The sequence below is a fragment of the Eleginops maclovinus genome, chromosome 23 (genome assembly GCF_036324505.1).
Source record: "Eleginops maclovinus isolate JMC-PN-2008 ecotype Puerto Natales chromosome 23, JC_Emac_rtc_rv5, whole genome shotgun sequence".
NCBI classification, from domain to species: Eukaryota; Metazoa; Chordata; class Actinopteri; order Perciformes; family Eleginopidae; genus Eleginops; species Eleginops maclovinus.
In genome coordinates this window covers 12,197,380-12,216,264 of record NC_086371.1, presented here as the reverse complement: position 1 = coordinate 12,216,264, position 18,885 = coordinate 12,197,380, and the positions used below count along the sequence as shown (strand labels likewise).

The following is an 18,885-nucleotide window of genomic DNA, read 5'->3' as shown; positions in this document are numbered from 1 at the left end:
GGTGTGGGGTCACCTTTAATGTTTTGCAACAAAATACCCCCCTTTTTAAAGGTCCGGTTAGCTTTTGAAGTCAGTTCAGCGTTGTAGTACTGCCACTGCAATGAGAAATCCTTTTTATGTCAGGAAGGCTGGCCTGATTGAATTCCTTTGCGTATCGGTGAATGGATCAAGTAAGAAAGGGGAGCAGATTTGTGCTTGTGATAAACTGTAGCCTCTGCTGAGCCAAGGATTTACTGCAGGCCATGTTGATGAAATCCACTCCTTCGGTGTGTACTGGGTAGCTGCTGAGGTATTTTTAACAGCCATGCATAATCCAGATGCAGAAACTCATAGCACTTACAAATTACCAGCTCAGGTGTTATGAATAATTAATGTTTTCCATTGTGCCACCACTCAAGTCTTGTTAAGCAAATGAGTCATGTTAGGCACTTGAGAGGCTTATTATGCTTTCTCCTTAATATTGGTAGTTTATGTTATTTCGTAAGGAGATAAATTTACGCAGTATACATAGTAAACACATACCACCAGATATGTGGGAACATATGAAATATGTTTAATTTTTCCTAAGATACCATTTAATTCTCTCCAACACTCAGTATTTTCCATTTAAATGTATCAACATTTTTATTTAAGCTTATTTTGTACAATTTCTACAGTTGAATTCACATACCATTTGTTTTTGAAATACATTTCTTAACATTTAGCTGTTGTGGATAAATACCTCAGATTTTTAAATTACTAATAGGCAACTTCTCCCTCAGGCTCCCCCCTTAACCCGCCATGTCTTGAGCTCTCGTTGGCTCTAGGTCCTCGACAGACTCCCGAGAGGGTCCAGACATTTAGCCTGCTTGATATCTGTGATGCGTCTGTGGACCCCAGCAAGATTAGCTTTGCTTAAGAGCACTGCTAGGGACCTGTGACGCCACCTTCTTGTCACTCTGAGCAGCCACACCCTTAATTATTCATAACGTTCAGCCTTAATATAATTTAGACAGATGTTTTTTAATAAATGAGGATTGGCTTGCTTTACAAACCTGCCTCTTCTTCTCATTCAAGGCACTGCAGTTTTGGCATCTCTCTTTTGCCTCATTTTCAGCACTGAAGGTTGTTTTAACCATCAAACTGCTAATTTTTCAATGTGTTTTGTTTCTTATGACTCATTGTGTTCCTGCCCAGACTGTTACATCACAGATTGCTCAAATAAGTCTGGCAACAAAACAGAGAAATCCTAAAACACTGGGTAAACCCCATTCATTGCTACTAGGTGTACACATTTGTAATACATTGAAAGCTAGATATATTCAGTTACACCCAAAATATTATCATTCATAAGCACTTTGTGTATGACTACCACTGTGTGTGCCAAAGTTTCCCCATTTGTCTGAATTGGCTTTTTAATAGTGCCCCAGCACTATTAAAAAGCCATGTTTTGGGTCATTTGCTGTGCGAGCATGTCATAGGGACACAGCCTGCAGTGAGCTGTGGCTATCAAGATGAGACTGCAGAAAAGTAATAGCAGCCACAATAGCTCGCACCAATAAGAATAGGAAGTACAGGGAAGCCTGATGTGCAGCAGAAAAGGCCCATTTAAAACAGAAAGAACATGAGCATCAGTTTTCAATCTGAAGGAGATAATTAAGGGCTGTAAAGAAACGCAGCATTGGCCTGCAGCCTGTTGGTGACTTTGCTCCTAAAACAGAAGGGACCATGTTTAAATTGCTGTCCAAACCCTTATAAACTACAAAAGGTAGTTTCTCTCACAAAAATGTTTGTCATTTCCATATTGCTCAGTCCAGCGTTGCTTCTGCGTGATTTACTTAATCACAAAAACGAAGTGCTTTTTATGTTATTTTAACATGCAAGTCAATTTCTGCAAGTAACTGTGGCGCTCCACAGGGATGTCTCTGTTCCCCACTGCTTTTCAACCTTTACACAAACAACTGTGTTACTATGTTGCCTGACCACTTCATCATAACATTCTCGATAATACGGCACTATTGGCACTGAGCCAAACATTTACAGGGACTGGGGCCGCAAAGTGTTTCAGTTTTGCACTCACAACGCTCTGTGTGGTTGTTCCAAAGTAGCAGCGATCAAAACACATTGTACGGGGTGATGGTACTCAATTTAGCTAGTTTTTCAGCCTTCTAAAAGCATCTGACTGCACTCTTACAAATAAGTCATCATACATTTCATAACATGATTTATAACATTGTCAGAACTCACTGTGTTTTTAAGTAAACAATTTCCCATCATTATCCAGAAATGGCTCTTAAGGTTCCCGAAGCGTTACAGTCCTTATTAAGGCCCTGAAAAGAGTATAAGTTATTGTACTATCATTTTAGCATAGCTAGCTAGGCGCACTATCCCAAAGAGTTCTCCAGATAATACATCAAGAAAGTGTTGGAGTTTTCACTGGATTAAGATGTTTTATTTGACTCATCTGTTCATCAGTTAGGAACATACAATTGGAAGGTGTGTGGCAAAGTGAAAGGGTGGTTGGTAAAGTACTAGCAGAAACCGGATGAGCAGAAACTATCTTTACTGTCTATGGTATAGGTGATGACAGACATTTTGTTCTGAAACCAATTGGTTGCTATAGCTACAACCGTAAAAAACCTCTAACCTTTATTGGGACCATTTATACCTCCATTGCCCCTGCTGATGGTATCGAGCAGTAACTGTCATGGATTTACAACGGTGGCCCTGCACTCTGTTTGTGTCCTTCGCTTCATCTCTCCTAGGAAAAATACAGGATATAGATTTATATGACTTTTATTTGATAAGCATGGTTTGTTTTCATTACACCATAAACCAGCACATTTGTAACTTAATATTGACACCAAAAACCACACTTTCTTGAGATGTTATTCTGTCCAATAAAAGAAATTCTCAATATGTTATATCCTTGAATATCCCACATGGATAAACCGACAAACAACTCAATCATGCACTTGTAATCATCCTTCAGGAATATAAATGAAACTATCCTGACTTGGATTAAGTACGTCTTAGACAGAAGCACAGTAATCTTTATCCACCCTTTTTCTTCATTTGAATTGCTGTCATTATAATGTGTTAAAGTGTCATTATGTTCTATCACTGTTAAGGTAATTGCGGATGACACAAACAAACACCGATGACCTACCGTATGTTCTTCATCGCATTTAGAACCAGAAATAGTGGAATTGCTTTGAAATGTTATTGGCAGACCATTTAACACCGTTATTTTCAGTCTACCACATTAATCATATTTATGTTGTCTGAGATGCATTGTCATTCAGAAAGCCACAAATAACACTTTTTACCCTCGGCCAGATGATTTCTGTGTTCCAGCACTGTTTGTTTATTTATGACCAACATGAGAACAATGCACAAGAAAGCCCTGTCACTTGTGGGCATTGTTTAATCACATTTTGATGATTTAACTTCTGAACATTCACTGGAATATATTTGAATGTGATTTGTTAAGGTCTCTACTGCGTATATTCTTTGCACAGTTCCTTGTTAGTCACCAAATGGAAACAGGAAATAAACAAATAAAACAGTCTGCTGGAATTAAGAGCAAAAAGATGAAGATTAAAGAAACACATCAGTAAATCAAATTGCTTTAGATGTCTAGAAAATAAATAATGCATTGTGCATAGCAGGTGCTTGTTGAACACATACAGTAAAGCTTCAATCACTGTTGCTGGTGTTGATGCCATTTTCTTGTGGATTATCTGAGTTACTGTTGTTTCAGGAGACAGTGATAGACATCAATCGATGGGAGAGGAGAAACAAGGACACATGTTGTAGATGGCTGTCAGGGCGTAACCTATCGGCAGTTTTATTTGAAAAGGCAATATCAGAACATTTTACATTCTTAGCTTTGTCTAGAAAGACCAGATTCAAGTAGTCCAATCAATGTTTCCTACAGTATTGTCAGTTGTGTGTCCTGGCATACAAATTATCCAGTTCTATTATATTCACATTAAAGGCATACACTTCATGTAAAAAATACCCCATGTTCAAACATTCATTTTGAGAATATTGAAGCTGCCAAACACTAATTCCCATTTGAATATAGTGTATGTTACCATGGTTTAACAAGTTGACAGTATACTGATGCTTTGTAATGTATTATGCTGATTTTATGCTACATGCAGCACATGCACAGGGGCCGATTTTAAAGATAGATCAAGTGCTGATGGAAATTTCCCATCCACCTCATGTTGAAGTCCTGGGTCCTGAATTTTTATTTGAGTCTCAAGCACTAGTTTTCATCTCTGGTGGAGACTCAACATAGCGCTTGGGAAAGTATAGTAGAGAAAACATGCCTCCTCCCTGGTGGTAGCTCAGTCCTCTATCACACCATCACTGCAGGCTTCATGAGCACTGAAACATCTGCATAGCCGGAAAACTCCTCAAAAGAACTGCAGATTGCCTCAGGGCAATACCAGAGACCATAATCAGAAACTGGTGCTTTGTTCAGACCCGGAGTGTTGTGCAGTATGGGGCCTTGCCTCTGAGCTCATGTGAAGCCATGTCACATCACAGTAGGCTTTGGGATCCTCCGGCTCTAATTGGGACACGGGGAAATGAATTTTCCAACTATGACCTGTCTAGGATTTGCAGCCTGGGCAATGTGACGACACTTATCATTACATGTAAAGAGAGATTTCATCTCTCTGTAATCATAGAGAGGCTTTCCTACAATGAACCCATTTCCTTTCAAATTCAACAATCTATTATTTAATTGCTATCATTTATTCTGACAGAATAACTCCGCAGTACATGCTCTTTTTTCCCTCTTCTTCATTTCATTTTTGATGATGCGCCACTATGAATTCTTTCTTATCACAGAATAAGAGATGAATATGGCCATTGTAAAAAACAACCAAATGTTATCCATTCCCACTTTTCTGTACTTTATCAAAGAATACCGAAAAACTGGAAAAAAATCAACAGATTTCAGCATTCTCACCCCAGTATGTCCGACAGTGTGAAAACTCCATTATACTTATCTTATACAATACCGTTGGCAGAAAATGAGTCATTACATTGTAATTTCATGCTGCCAAGATGTCTTGCACCCTTCTGGAGGGCTCATGTCATATTTGTAGGGACTTGAATCATGATAGCCCCCACACATTACAGCCCATAGCCTTTTTTATGCTACAATCCACAAGGGTAAAATCAACAGTAAAAATCGACAGAGAAGCATTACATTTAAATCACCTTTCTATCCTCTGGTGAATGATGTTGTTATCCTTTTTATTTCGCATCACATCCGTCCAATCCAGTGGTTTAACTAAGTGAAATTATTTATGAAATGCAACCCCACACCCTCTCCTGCAGCTGTGCGAGGCTCCCTGTCATGAAATTAACAGGAGCATGAGACAGTGAACTAAAAAACGCTTGCTGCCAGGGACTATCATAGTCACTGGCTGCAAATGCACCAGGCTCTGTCATGCAGATAATCATCCCTCTGCTGCAGGGAATCACGGGCCTACATGGTGGTGGGTGTCAGGGGGCCAACGGGCGATTGGACTCCCATCTACGTCCTTTGCCTCCACCAGACCTGTCAGGGGCCCAATACGATCCCGGTGCTCCAGTGTGACAAGAGTGACCGGGAGCCCTCCCTTGCATCGGTGGCACTCGCAGGCCTAATCTGAAAGCAGCATCACATTGGCAGGGTTCGACGCCACTGGAGGCCACACAGTGAGGACAGGTCATTACTGCCGTGCCCTTCAAAGAGATTTCCTCACAGTGAGGCTGACTTTCTCCACTCGATCATACTTGACGAAAAAGCTTGAATTTTGGTGCTCTTAGCGTTTTTAAATTAATCTACGGGGGAAAAAAGTGTTGCCACTTGTGTAAACCACCACCACAAAAATGTGATCACAGGTCCCACAAACTTCTACTCTATAGAGTGGCCCAACAGTACTGTATTTAAAACAAGATAAACCAATGGATTTATTGAAGTACACAAGCAAATATATTTTTAATCCCCCGAACCCGACACCCGTAGACACTTCCCCCCTTACCGCCCCAGCTCTCTTCTTGCGTTTCTAAGAGGCCTGAAGTCTCTGGTGCGGTATGTGAAAATTAATTCAATTGTTTTGTTGACAGAACCATGGTGTTGCATTTATTCTACTTTGGGGATTCTTTGAATTTGTCTTTCGCGTGTCTGCCTAACCGAGTCCATGTGGGGTTTTTTACCTTAACAAGAATGTTTATGTAACTATGCACCCTACTCATCTTCAGGAGAAAAATAGATCAATGATTAACTGAACCCAATAGTTTAGCTTTGTCTAGCTTTATGCTATAAAATGATCTTTTAATTACAAACATAGGCATGACTGTTACCCCCAAATATTATGTCACAAATGTGCATATTTTTCTTCCCAAACAACCAGCCTATAATAATGCATTGATGGTGAGTGTTGCCAGTGTTTATCTACCTCATCAGGCTATAATCATACAATCAAAGGGATTGTTATGCCAATGTTGCTGGCTGTTTTTAGAAATAATAGCCTTTTGTATTTTATGAGAATCGTTCTCTTGGTAATTTAATAATTCCCCCTAAAATACTGCGCGACTTGACACAACAGCTGAATCTATGTCCCTGTTATACAGCAGTTCATGGCGGATATGTATGTATGTATGTGTGTTTTGCTCTGTATAAGACGTACGAACACGGAATGGGGGGGGGGGGGCATTATTGTTCCGCTGTTAAGCTGGTTGAGGAGGTAATGTTACGTGTAATGGGGAGCCGGCCGCCGGTGTGTTACACGTCACGTTGTGGTAAGGGTAAAAACACAAAGCCGACGTGCATCTTCTTAACCGCAGTATTGCAGAATATCAGTCTAAAAGGGCTTGTGACTGTGAGGCTAGCGCATATGAGCTGACGTCATGCTCGGCGGGCTTTTTTTTCAACTTTATTGATAACGGTCAAATTCCAACAGCAACACAAATAAGTTTGAATAACAAAAGTAGGAAACAAAGTGCCAGGGAATTCAGTTCTGACATTAAAAAAATAATTTGACAAAAACATCTGGGAAAGGGGATTGTGCAAGAAGCTTTTTACATTCAATAAAAACAAAATAATACATAGGAAAAGTAAAACATAAGTACATTTAAGGGGTATAGACTAATAATTAGGTAACATAAGTCGATCATTTTATGTTTCAAATATTGTTTGAGTCTTTTGCTGCTCAACTTGACTAGAGTATTGTAATATAGGTTAATATCGATTAGAAATAAGGTAAAGTTTCATTTTAGGAATTTGCAAAAATGATAAACAGTTGGATTAAAAAGCAAATGTACTGGTTTCATATTGTTTTTTTATAATATCTAAACAAAGACAAATTTCAATTCATGTTTGCATTTATGTTACTTGTCATATGTAATTATGCATATAGATTAGATGAAACCTTTTTATGAATTTTACCAATTACAGGCCTGATAGTGGGAGAGTGTTAATAAAAATGATACTATAAACAGATTTCCAACATACTTTTTTATCTTGTTTTTGTGTTGTTGATGTATTCAGCTCCCATATTTATTGATTCCTTGTATGTGTTTTATTTAGGGTTATACCCCATTGTGGCTGTTAGAATTAGTTTTCAGGCAGATGCAAATATACTTAAAAGTAAGTAGAAAGAGCATGTGCATGTGCAGTGGCCTCCCAGAATTCCATACCATTGTGACTATTCTTGTCAATGCAGAGGAAGTGACATTCATTTGTAAAAGACTCTCTTCCTGGTACATTGAACATTTCAGGTCTTATGAGCTTGTTGAAGGCAACTGTGCAGAAATTGTCGTCCTGGATCCAGATGTGCTGACGGATTACCACCCACTAGAAGCATACTCAGTTGGTGGAAAGGTGATGGTGACCGCAAGAACATTCATTCTCCATTAAAGAAACACAAAATGGTATGTTGTCTTGTGCGAAATTGAAAGTATTACATTATAGTGGTGCTGAAACAATTAATGGATTATTTGATTGAGAACAAATTGATTCATTATTTGATCATTGATTGTATTATTGATTTATCAAGTGAAAATACCACTCGCAGCCCTATGTTACAGGTGTCAAATGTTTTCTAACCAGGTTTAACTATTTTCCCCCTCTTTTTTTCTCCTCTTTTCAGACTTTGTTACTTAGGGTAGTTGTCTCCTCCAAACATGCCCGGCGAATCCAGCTTCCTGAAGTACCAGGATCTGTGGCCCAACTGATTGATGAACTTAAAGAGAAACTTCAACTTGAAGGTGATTTCTCACTACAGTTTGAGGATCCAGAGTTTGGAGATGCACTATGTAACTTGACAGCAATGTCTGAATTACCAGCTGAACGTGCAGTCCTGCATATTATGTGGGACTTTGATTCATCTCCACTTAACCAATCCAGTGACCGTTCAATTGGTTCAGTCTCCTCTCTGGATACAGCCAGTGTTAACTCTGAAGATTTCAGGTCTAGCTATACCGATTCTATCCCGAGCAATTTAAGGCATGTTGCAGAGTGGCCCTCTCCATTCTCTATCCCTAAGTTCTCATATGATGTTGAACTGAAATTGCGTAAGGGCAATGGCACATATGAAAAGACAAAGAAGGGCCTTGACGTGACAAGAGACATTAAAATGGAAATTTTGGACAAACTTGCATCCATGTATCCATGCCTGAAGGAGCCAGGTAGCATCACAGGATACGATGGATGGAAAACAAGTATTAAATACAAGCTTGGAAACTACAGGTCAAAGCTTCGTCAGGCGGGCTGCAATGAGGTAGATGTAAACAAGAAAAGAAAAGGGGGAGATGAAGATGACAGTCCGTTCACCCTGAAAAAGCCCAAACGTGGAGAGGTCAATCATGTCCCGGATTACCCACAACACCATGATGATTCTACTCAGTTGGTGTTAGTTGGTGGAATTTGATAACTATAACAGTATTCTTAATTTGTAAAAGTAGAAAGTAAAATTGTCTGCAAGATTGTAGTTTCTTTTTGTTTTTGTTTGCTAGTCTTTTACTGAAGCATGTTACTGGGATCTGACCTGTGCATTATCCTCCTCATTACTATACAGAAAGTCAGATTTTGTATAAATTCACTACGGCACTAAACTAATTGATATGTTTGTGTGTTTTCCACTGGATACTCCTTAGACATCGGACATTGTGTCTCACCGAAAGACAGCAGCACTGAGAGGCCTGCCCATTTTTGTCCGGGAAGACACAACCAAGTTTCTTCTGGAGTGTTTGGTAAGTAATACTAACTGTAGGAAATAAACTTACACAGTACAATCAATATTGCTTAATGTAGCTTAAACATTTTATGATTTCATAACTGATGCTAATCATTTTATGCATAATACACTTTATGGAAGATTTAATTTTGAGCCCAGAGATGTTTTCACCTCATGAACCCAAATGGGATGAGTTCACCCAAAATAAAAAATAAATATGCCCGCTGATAGGGCAAAAGCCAACCCGGTACAGCTGGCCATTGTTGGCTGGTGTTCTTTGGCAGAAAATACTTCTTTATAGAACTTGGCACAACAAGGTTGGTGGGTGATGGCAGCCGTGCAGTTGAGTTGCAATTTTAACTTCCACAAGCTGAATGGTAAGAATCAGTAGCATGGTACTAAAGCTACATTTAGAATCAGTAGAAATGTATTTTGTCTTTTATTTTCCATAGCACTCATCCATGCATATTTTACTTTTCCTCAGGACACTGACCAGGAAGAAAGAGTGGTCAGAGGTGTGTCTGTGGGCATCCTCACCGTCATTGAAGATGATAATGCCGCCATATCACCAAATGTGCGAGACGTGGCTGTTGTGTTGGAAGGGACCATTGTACTGCATGACCTACCAGACCTCTCTACTGCCTTTGCATACCTCTTTGGCTTACTGTATGCCATGAACATTGATTATCCAAAGGAGATGAGGTATACTTTTGAAGCAATTCAGACTATCTTTTACGAGCTTGGCTCTCGATGCTCGCAGCGCATAAGGTCTCTGAAAACAAAGCTTTTGCTGTGAATTAATGGGGAAGCCAGACATGACTTTAACCTATGTTTCGCCTGTTCCAGTGCATTGTGGTTAGTGCTCATGTAAAACTTCACAACATTCATTTCATTTTAAGCATATAAGTCACCTTCTGTTCTGAAATAGAGAATCACAGAATTTGTGGTAGTGGAAGTTGCCAGTTCACAAGAGGGGCATATCCAGTGTTTCAACTGTTCAAGTTCATTGCTGTGATCAGGTAAAACTTCAATGTATGTACATGTTTGCACATGCAGTCATTTTAAGCATGCAAGTCCCATTTGCCATTTGCAAATATGTTGAATTGTGAGTTGCCAGTTGACAAGAGGCACTGGATTTTAATTTTTTGTTTTGTTTTATTCTTTAAAAAATATACAGTGCCAGTTCACAGGCGCATAAAAAAATGTTTGTAGAACTGTTCAGAACCTATGCTTTACAAGAAGAATAAATAAGATTTCAGCTAACTTTCAGCTGTGTGCCCTTTATTTTATCTATTCATTTATTTATTGACCATTCCTTAAATACAATTACAGCAACATACATTTTCCTTGATTTAGAAAGGCAAAGTTATATCTCACTGATTCAATAATTATATGTTTATTCAACAAGAATATCTGTGTTTGTTGAAAGTAGAAATACCTGGCATTGAAACAAGAATTTCATTGTTAGCCTCACAAGAATATCATATTTAGGTGAACAAGAAGGTCCAAGTTGGCAGAACTCGAAATACAATTACAGCAACATACATTTTCATTGATTTATAAAGGAAAAATGTAATCTCACTGAATCAATAATTATATGTTTATTCAACAAGAATATCTGTGTTTGTTGAAGGTATAAATACCTGGCATTGAAACAAGAATTTCATTGTTAGGTGAACAAGAACATCTAAGTTGGCAGAACTCTTGTATAAACTTAAAAACCTTAGTAAAGTCAACAACAGTAGTCAAAAGTTGAGAAAACTTAAAAATCTGTTTGCATCATGTTGCCTTGATAATTTGAGTTTTCTCAACATTTTTTTTTTTACAGTGTGGCACAGGGTGCTTTTGGTGCCTGCTGAGCTTTTTTACCGACACTTTACACTCCTACGGGGGGTGAAAGACCTAGGTAGCGCCAGACTTGTGCTCCCCAGAAACCCAGCCCACCTACTTTTAATAAATGTGTATTCACAGTGTCGGACACACTAATTACTGTATTTAAGAAGAATCCGTTATACAGAGGGTGGCCCACAGTACTGTCACTTAGGGAGAAGAAGAAAAAAAAATCTGCTTTACATTCTCCTTTTGTACCTAATAATATATTCAGAAAAGTATGACAGCAAATGCAAAATATATTTTTTAATTCCCCTCAACCCCCCCACCCTTCCACCGCCCACATTCCCCCCCCCTCACCCCCCCCCCCCCCCGCTCTCTTCTTTGCGTTTTAAGAGGCATGAAGTCTCTGGGTTTGTCGGTAATGGTTGATAACTAATTCATTGGTCCTCTCTCTTTATCAGAACCCAATGGTTTTCATCTTATTTCCTACTTTAGAATTTTCACTTTTAATCTTTTACTTAGGCGGTCTGTCTGGATTCCGAGTCCCATGCTGGGTGTTTTATATATCCTGCCAACAATAAATCTGTCTTTATGAACTTATTGCATCTCTTAACTCATCTCTCCCATGTGGTAGGAAGCAAATGCTCAAATACTGAACAAGTAAGTTTATAAGGTTGTGTGTTAGTCTGTTTGGATTGGTATTTAATCAGTATGTAATCTTTAATAATTCAAACATAGGCAAAGCAAGTCACCTCCACATTTCTATGCAGTGCAAAGTTGTGCATCATTTTTCATATCCGAGAACAATATCAGCCATAACTAGAGGCTAACTGACTGGAGAGCTGCTCCAGGCCAGTGTTTTTTTGACTGCAGGCTGTATCTATCATAATCAAAGGCTTTTTTATGCAAATGTGTGCTGGCTGACTCTTTTAAAAGTAGAAAGGCTTTTGTATTTTCTATTGAGAATCGTTCTCATTAGGAAATAATAATTCCTCTTATAAATGAGCTGCAAAAGCAACTTAAAACAGCTTTGTAAATCATCACTGTGCCACATACGCAAATTTCAAACTAAATGATGACCAAAAAAGACATTTCATTTGATCACATGTGCAAACAGGAATATTATAGAATTTCACATCTGACCTAAACTGAGCTTTTGACGTTTTGCAATTTCTAATGTTTTGCCATTCGATACCATGATCAATACTTAAAACTCACTTCTGATTAAAACAGTAAAACATAAATGTCAGAGTAACAGGCCAAAGGCACATCTCTGCAATAAGATGAGGGTCTGGCAATGGCTCCTGGTTGTGTCAAATCCATGTCTTTAAATCATCTTCTCTTCAGTGTTTAACAGATATTTCTTGCAGCATTATAGAGCAAAGATTCTCCTAGGCCACTTTTTGTAGCATCAACCTTTCGTCAGCAATGTAACACTAATCAAAAAATGTTTCTGCAGTGAATGCTGCAGCAGAGATGACCATTATAAAAGTGAAGGTATTAAGAGATATTAATTTACAAACCTGTGCTCCGTTGTAAAATGCATTATGCAATAAACTATTGCCCTCTGTTGGGCGACAGTGCTATCTACATGGGTTCTGGCGTGCAGTGAAGAGGTTATCAAAGCAGGCAGACTGTGAGAGGACATCTCTGGTCCACCGTCTACATTACCTAATGTGGAAAATAAATTAATGCACATTTTGCACTGGGTCACTTTTCACTATTCATATAAAAACCCAATGACTTTGAACTGTAAGCTCAATCCTTTACTTTTTATTCCTAAAGTCTCTGTATATTTACAGTCTAGGGCATCAATGTTGCCAGGCCTCCACACCTTTCATTTTTTCCCTTCTTTTTAATGTAGTTTAGGTGGATAATTGGATAACACAGGTTTATCTTCTGAAAGCACTTTGTATGAGCAATCCAATTTCACATCCTCCTGAAGGGAAACCATTATTCTTAACCAGGGCTTGATACTCCCATCACCCTTGCGCAGAAAAGCAGCACAAGGTTCTCCCTAAATCCTATCAGCGTCTAACCTTGTTACCAGCCAATCTGTATTATTGTGCTATAATTCCATATTCTGTGCTGTCCTCACTGTGGCACCAGCATTTAAAACGATTAAGCTTTTGCTGCCATTTTGTTGACAACAATGCCTTGGTGGACTGTTTGTCTTGCATTTGTGAACATTGGCACATTGCACTGCACTGTTCAAATCAACATCTCTGGTGTGCATTTAACTATTTCCTGTTCTCTTTTACTGCCTGCGTAGTAAATTGCTCTTTTGAAGTCATATTCTGTTTTTGACATTTCCATTACATTTTTAAGACATTAAAGAATAGGTTTTGATAGTTGTGTGCAATGCCAGGTGATATCTCAACTAGCTGTATAGTTATTTATATACTCATTTAGATGGAATATTTAAAAAATATAGACAATAAAAAAATGTATATTCAAAAATGATATGCAGGTTACGTTATAATGTCAGTGCAATAAACATTCCAAATTATACATTTAGAAAATAAATCAGCTGGTAATCTCAATTCAAAGGAAATACTGAACAGCAATCTTAACTGAGACTCAGATCTGCTGCCTTGGTTTGTAATTTGTGGAGAAAGTGGCTTCAGCTACTGGCACCATTTTTGCGAAATTGTTGTTCTGCTTGATTTGATGATTGATTTCAGATTTGCCAGGTTGAAGTCAAGATAGGCAAGGATTTTAGCTTTCTTCTTGTAACATGGCTTTAAAAAAATAGCAAATAACTATGTGGCTTTGGCTTATCGACATAAAAAAGAGCCTCTTACTTTAAATGAAAACACAAAGTAAAAAATGAATTCAGTCGTTTGTGCGTGTCAAAATAGTCTAATATTTACCAGGGTTTTGTCTAACCAGGGTAACAGGGGCGATGGGCCCTTTTACTGTTGCCGTGCGCCCTCATACCAAAATGCAGATTTTCCCCATAACCCTCTAAAGTGATGGCAGAAAACAATAGTTCTGTTCGTCAGAAACGGTATAATTACTCCAAAAATTAGAAAAACGTGTCAAATAGGCCGTCAGACAGCACAGACAGCTTTGTTTTTACAGAGCGCCGATGTCTCGTTGCTGTTAATGTCCGCGGCGCCATCTTGTAAATAGGCCTCATGTTATCGCGAGAATTCATGTACGGTATTTTATAAGATCAGCGCCCTCATACTATATTTTTTGTAGAAAAATCCCTGCTCATAATGTTAACCTTGAAAAAAAAAAGTGTTTTATTATTTGCTATATTTCCTTTGTGCATATGCATGTCTTTTGGAATCAAATGCTTCACATGCCCATTGTTAACATGTGATATTCAATTGCTGTGCCAACACAATATGCTGCATGTTAAATTTGGATCACAACGGCTAATAATGTTTTATTTTTCCCCCGCTGTAATAGGAGACGTAGGGAGATCTTGCACCTACCATGGGTTGTTTTTCCATGTTTTCTTAGAAAACAGTAGGTGTTGTTCAGTATGCTATTTGCTTATCTGGCAGAAGTATATGGTGAAACAAATAGATGAATACAAATTCTCTATATGCTGCACACTGTGGGGATGTGAAATTGAAACACAAGACAACGACTTGGTTGGGGGTTTTCATTTACTGTGGACGTATCTGTGTAAGCCACAATATTTCCTGCATGCTACTTTCAATACATGCATTTATTTACCAAGAAGAGTTGTTTTTTTATGAATTGTCCTGAAAGAAAGAAAGAATATCACAATGTATATTAAAGAAGCACCCAAGGTCTGTGGGCAACTCCTTGAGGTCAGAGGGTAAAATATACACTATTGAAATAGTTCAGCATTTCGGAAGGTACATCTTTGATTCTTTCGTACAAGAATCAGCCGAAAACAGCTAGCCTTGCTCAAAATTAAAAAATAAAGCATTCTGTTCACAAACAAATTCTTCAAACTATGTCTTTATTGCATCATGAAGTCGCTGAGCATTATTATAGGTCTCTACAGGCACCTTGGAAACAAGCCAGGCATCGCACTGTGATGAACAACTAATCATTTTGACCTTTCTGTTTGTGAATGAATCAAACCAAATAAAAGTAATGTTTAAATAGTGGGTTTAACCAGGTATAAGCTTATATTACACCAAAAGTTTAGCTATTCCTTTTGCTAAATGTTTTGGTTGGTGCAATGCTGTTTGTTGTTATCCTACATCACATTGTTTAAGCACTACTTCTACAGCACTTGGAGTGAAAATATCTAGAACACATATCCCTAACAATACTTGTAAGGGCTTTGGTTGCAAGGTGTTCTGCTTGGTAATGAGAACCGAGTCAGTGACCTAGCTAGAACTAGGTAGCGTCATATCCTAACTACTGCCCTGGATATTCCCCTTGCTCGCCTTCTTGAACTTGCATGAACATCTCAGCGGGTATATCAGGGAAAGCATATTGTTTATGGAGCTGTGCAAACAAGCAGGTGTTTTTCTGCTGGTTCACAAGGTCTCTGGGGCCCTATCTAAACCATGTCTCAGGGACTGCAGGGATCAGAGCTCAGACATGCCATGCAGTATAGTGAACGGAGCAGAATACATACACAAAACAACAACTTACACAACTTCAGACAAATGTGTAACAAGAACACGTGCCGCACAAGAAAGACTGGAGACATCTGCGTCCCTCCGAGATTTAAATGTGTGTTGTTAGGCCTTTCATTTTTAGACCCACAGCTCCCAGTGGGGGTTGTAAGCCTGTAAAACTGTGTTTGTGTGGACCTGCAACTAAATAACTCTCTGTCAAGTACAACCCTAAATAATCCACACACCTAATTCTACAAACATTTTTTACCACTCCAATTGGGCATAGGAGCATTCCCCCGGGGACTTATTACACCGTTGGCTTGTAAGCAACTCTTAAGGAAATGAAAGCATTTCAAAGAACACAGAGCCATGATTTGTTTACAAGCTGCAGTCGTCCTACATATGCTGCATAAACAACCATCACTTTATATAATTGATTATGGTTTTAGTTGTTTTTGCTCATCAATGATATGCAGGACTTCAGGAATCAATTATTTGCTCAGTCTGGCCCTGTATACAGATCAAATGTCATGTTCTCACCAGTTTGTCTATCCCAAAATTCTGATTATGTGGAAATTACAAGATGTTCATAATGAAGTGATATTACTAAATAGAAAACAGTCTTTGAAAAATAAGCAATACCCTGTCAGCTAGAGAAAGATCAAGTAAATAAGGTTAGCTTAACTTTATTATTAGATTTTTATATTACCTTTCTGATTTGCTTCATTGCTGTGGATCTTGGCACATGTACATTTACATACTTACATTTAGAGCACTATGTCTATTTAATAACATACAGTTTCAACATTATGACAACAATAACATGTTTTGGCACAAAAGCATCATGACCTTTCAGTAACACAATATGAGCAATTAAGGTTCATTTGTTAAATACCATTTCAAATGGAAAGCCTCTTTGAAAATGTCACTGCTGTAGCAAGAATGCAATTTTACAATAGAACATAGCTGTTTTACCAAATGTGTTTTGGGGACACAGTCATCGTAAGGTAAAGTGCGGAAAATGTAATGTGTTACTCTGGGTAATTACATTTAAGAGGAAACATTAGGGGGCACAGATTTCATTTTATAGCAACACACTTTGAAAACATCCATATAGCACATCCTATGAGTGTTCAACTCAATTTGGGAGATGCCCTTGTATTGAACATACACTTCACTAAATGCCCATATTGGCTCAACAACATCTTTACTGTCTTTGTTTTTAAAATATGTTTTCTCTTGTGACAATGAAACGTAGCATTTGGTTTGTGTTCATGTCCTCAACTCCTGCTTTCAGACTGTGCTCGACTCCCAAAATGTGATTGATTAGATTATATATCATTTTACAAAACAATTCAAAAAGCATCTGTTCTTCCTCAAAAAACGATGTACTGTTTTTCTCAGTGCGAGGGTTTACATTTTTCATTTCTATATAAACCTTATATCAGCATATTCACTAAAGCACACGCATTTATTTTACTGATATAAATGTTGCTACTATAAATCTTCCTTCTTAACAAGTAACACATAATCCAGTAGAGTTACAAGATTTATATTCACCTGACCTTTGGTGTGTGTTAAGATAGTCATAAACAGAGGTTGATGCATAGCTTTGTGTTGTAGTTTCTGGATACTGGCATCTTAAGGAAGTTACACTTTAGGCTTTCCCCTCCAATGTAATAATAGATTAAGAAGATCTTAGTATTTAAGCCGTATATTTGCAGAGTATTACTTCACAATAGTACCACAGGGCATACTGCTGCTCCAAGCCCCTAATAATGCCATATCTCATAGCTGAATGAGGCATTTTCAGCCTTATAAATACTGCTTTTAATGTCCCATCTGAGACTGTTGCTCTGCCTTCCCAAGGCGGTATTTTCTACACGTGTTGCTGGATAAAATGATAAATTGATACATGCTGTTTATTAGGCCTGTGTTGACTCATTAATTCTGTGGGCCCATATACTCTCTCCTTTCATGTACAGCTGCATCTTCCTCACATTTTGGTGTAAAGGGAAAAACTTCCTTAATATACTATCGCGCTGCCAAAAGCACCATTGTATTCCTAAATGTCTCAAGAGTGATGTACATTATTGATTTAGCTTCCAGTCTGCTCACTGTTCTAGTACTCTGTGCTATGAGACCTGTCAGACATGCATACATGTATAAAAGCTTTTATACACACATTAAAAAGGAGGAAATTCATATAACCCTATCACTGTAGTAAACAATGCCATGCGAGCCATTAACATAGGGCCATTAACATTTTTACAAGATTTCGCATTACAATTTCCTCTTGAATGGCATGGCTCAGTAATGGTTGGTCTGGCATTGTAAGGCTTTTAGCATGAAGCCGCTACCTACATGTTTTTCCTTTTAGGATTTCTCTGTGAAGACGCCATGCACACAGAGTATCAGAAGACATGTCACATCGTTCAAGAAACAGACCCAAATGCTTATTGGCATGTCAACATTGCTCAAAAATCTCTACCAACACAAACATTGTTACACTACCATGACACACACACACACACACACACACACACACACACACACACACACACACACACACACACACACACACACACACACACACACACACACACACACACACACACACACACACACACTAACACACTTACGCAATATAAAAGGCAAAATGACACATTCATTTTTACTGTTATTTTTACATGTTGAGTTGAACATAGGGTTTTTTTTGTACTTTATTTATAATTATTAATTATTCGTGATACTTTGCAGTGCAGTATGATTGTGTCAAACCATCTAATAGTGAAAATATCTCACCCGAACATATTTAATGCACATTCTCCTCCAATTAATATCCAGCAAAGCTGCAGTCTTTTTCATATCTGATGAAAACTCGGGGTGGTTACCAATTAGTCTGCTGTTAATTATCTCCTTCTCCTTTGATCTTGACTATGACTGCTCTGTCAGACACACTCATTTATTCATCTCCTTTGCTTGATGAGATGGACTTTTTGCACAGATTGATGCACATTAAAACTGGCTTCAGAAACAAACTGGAGTCTTGTGAGAGCTCACACATGGCTGTTGCATTTTCTTTGTATGTCTGTAAGTCTTGCATCTCTGGCTCCCTGCTGCGTAAAGCACAAACTGAGTTCCATGTATACTTTTTTCCCCTCTTATCTTTAGATGTCTTTGCCTCAGAAAAAAAACATGTAAATGCTTACACAGACTTTTAAACTGCCATGCTTTTAATCAATACTGCTTATATTTGTGCTCTGCCT

The 18,885-nt window shown here is 38.3% G+C and overlaps 1 long non-coding RNA gene across 1 annotated transcript; it reads left to right on the top strand.

The window, feature by feature from the left end:
- The first annotated feature begins 6,820 nt into the window (after positions 1-6,820).
- On the top strand, positions 6,821-10,487 carry LOC134859472 (uncharacterized). Its single transcript, XR_010165104.1, has 5 exons — positions 6,821-7,636; positions 7,768-7,920; positions 8,139-8,256; positions 9,145-9,240; positions 9,709-10,487. It is a non-coding gene; the product is annotated as an uncharacterized LOC134859472 (long non-coding RNA).
- Positions 10,488-18,885: the final 8,398 nt, after the last annotated feature.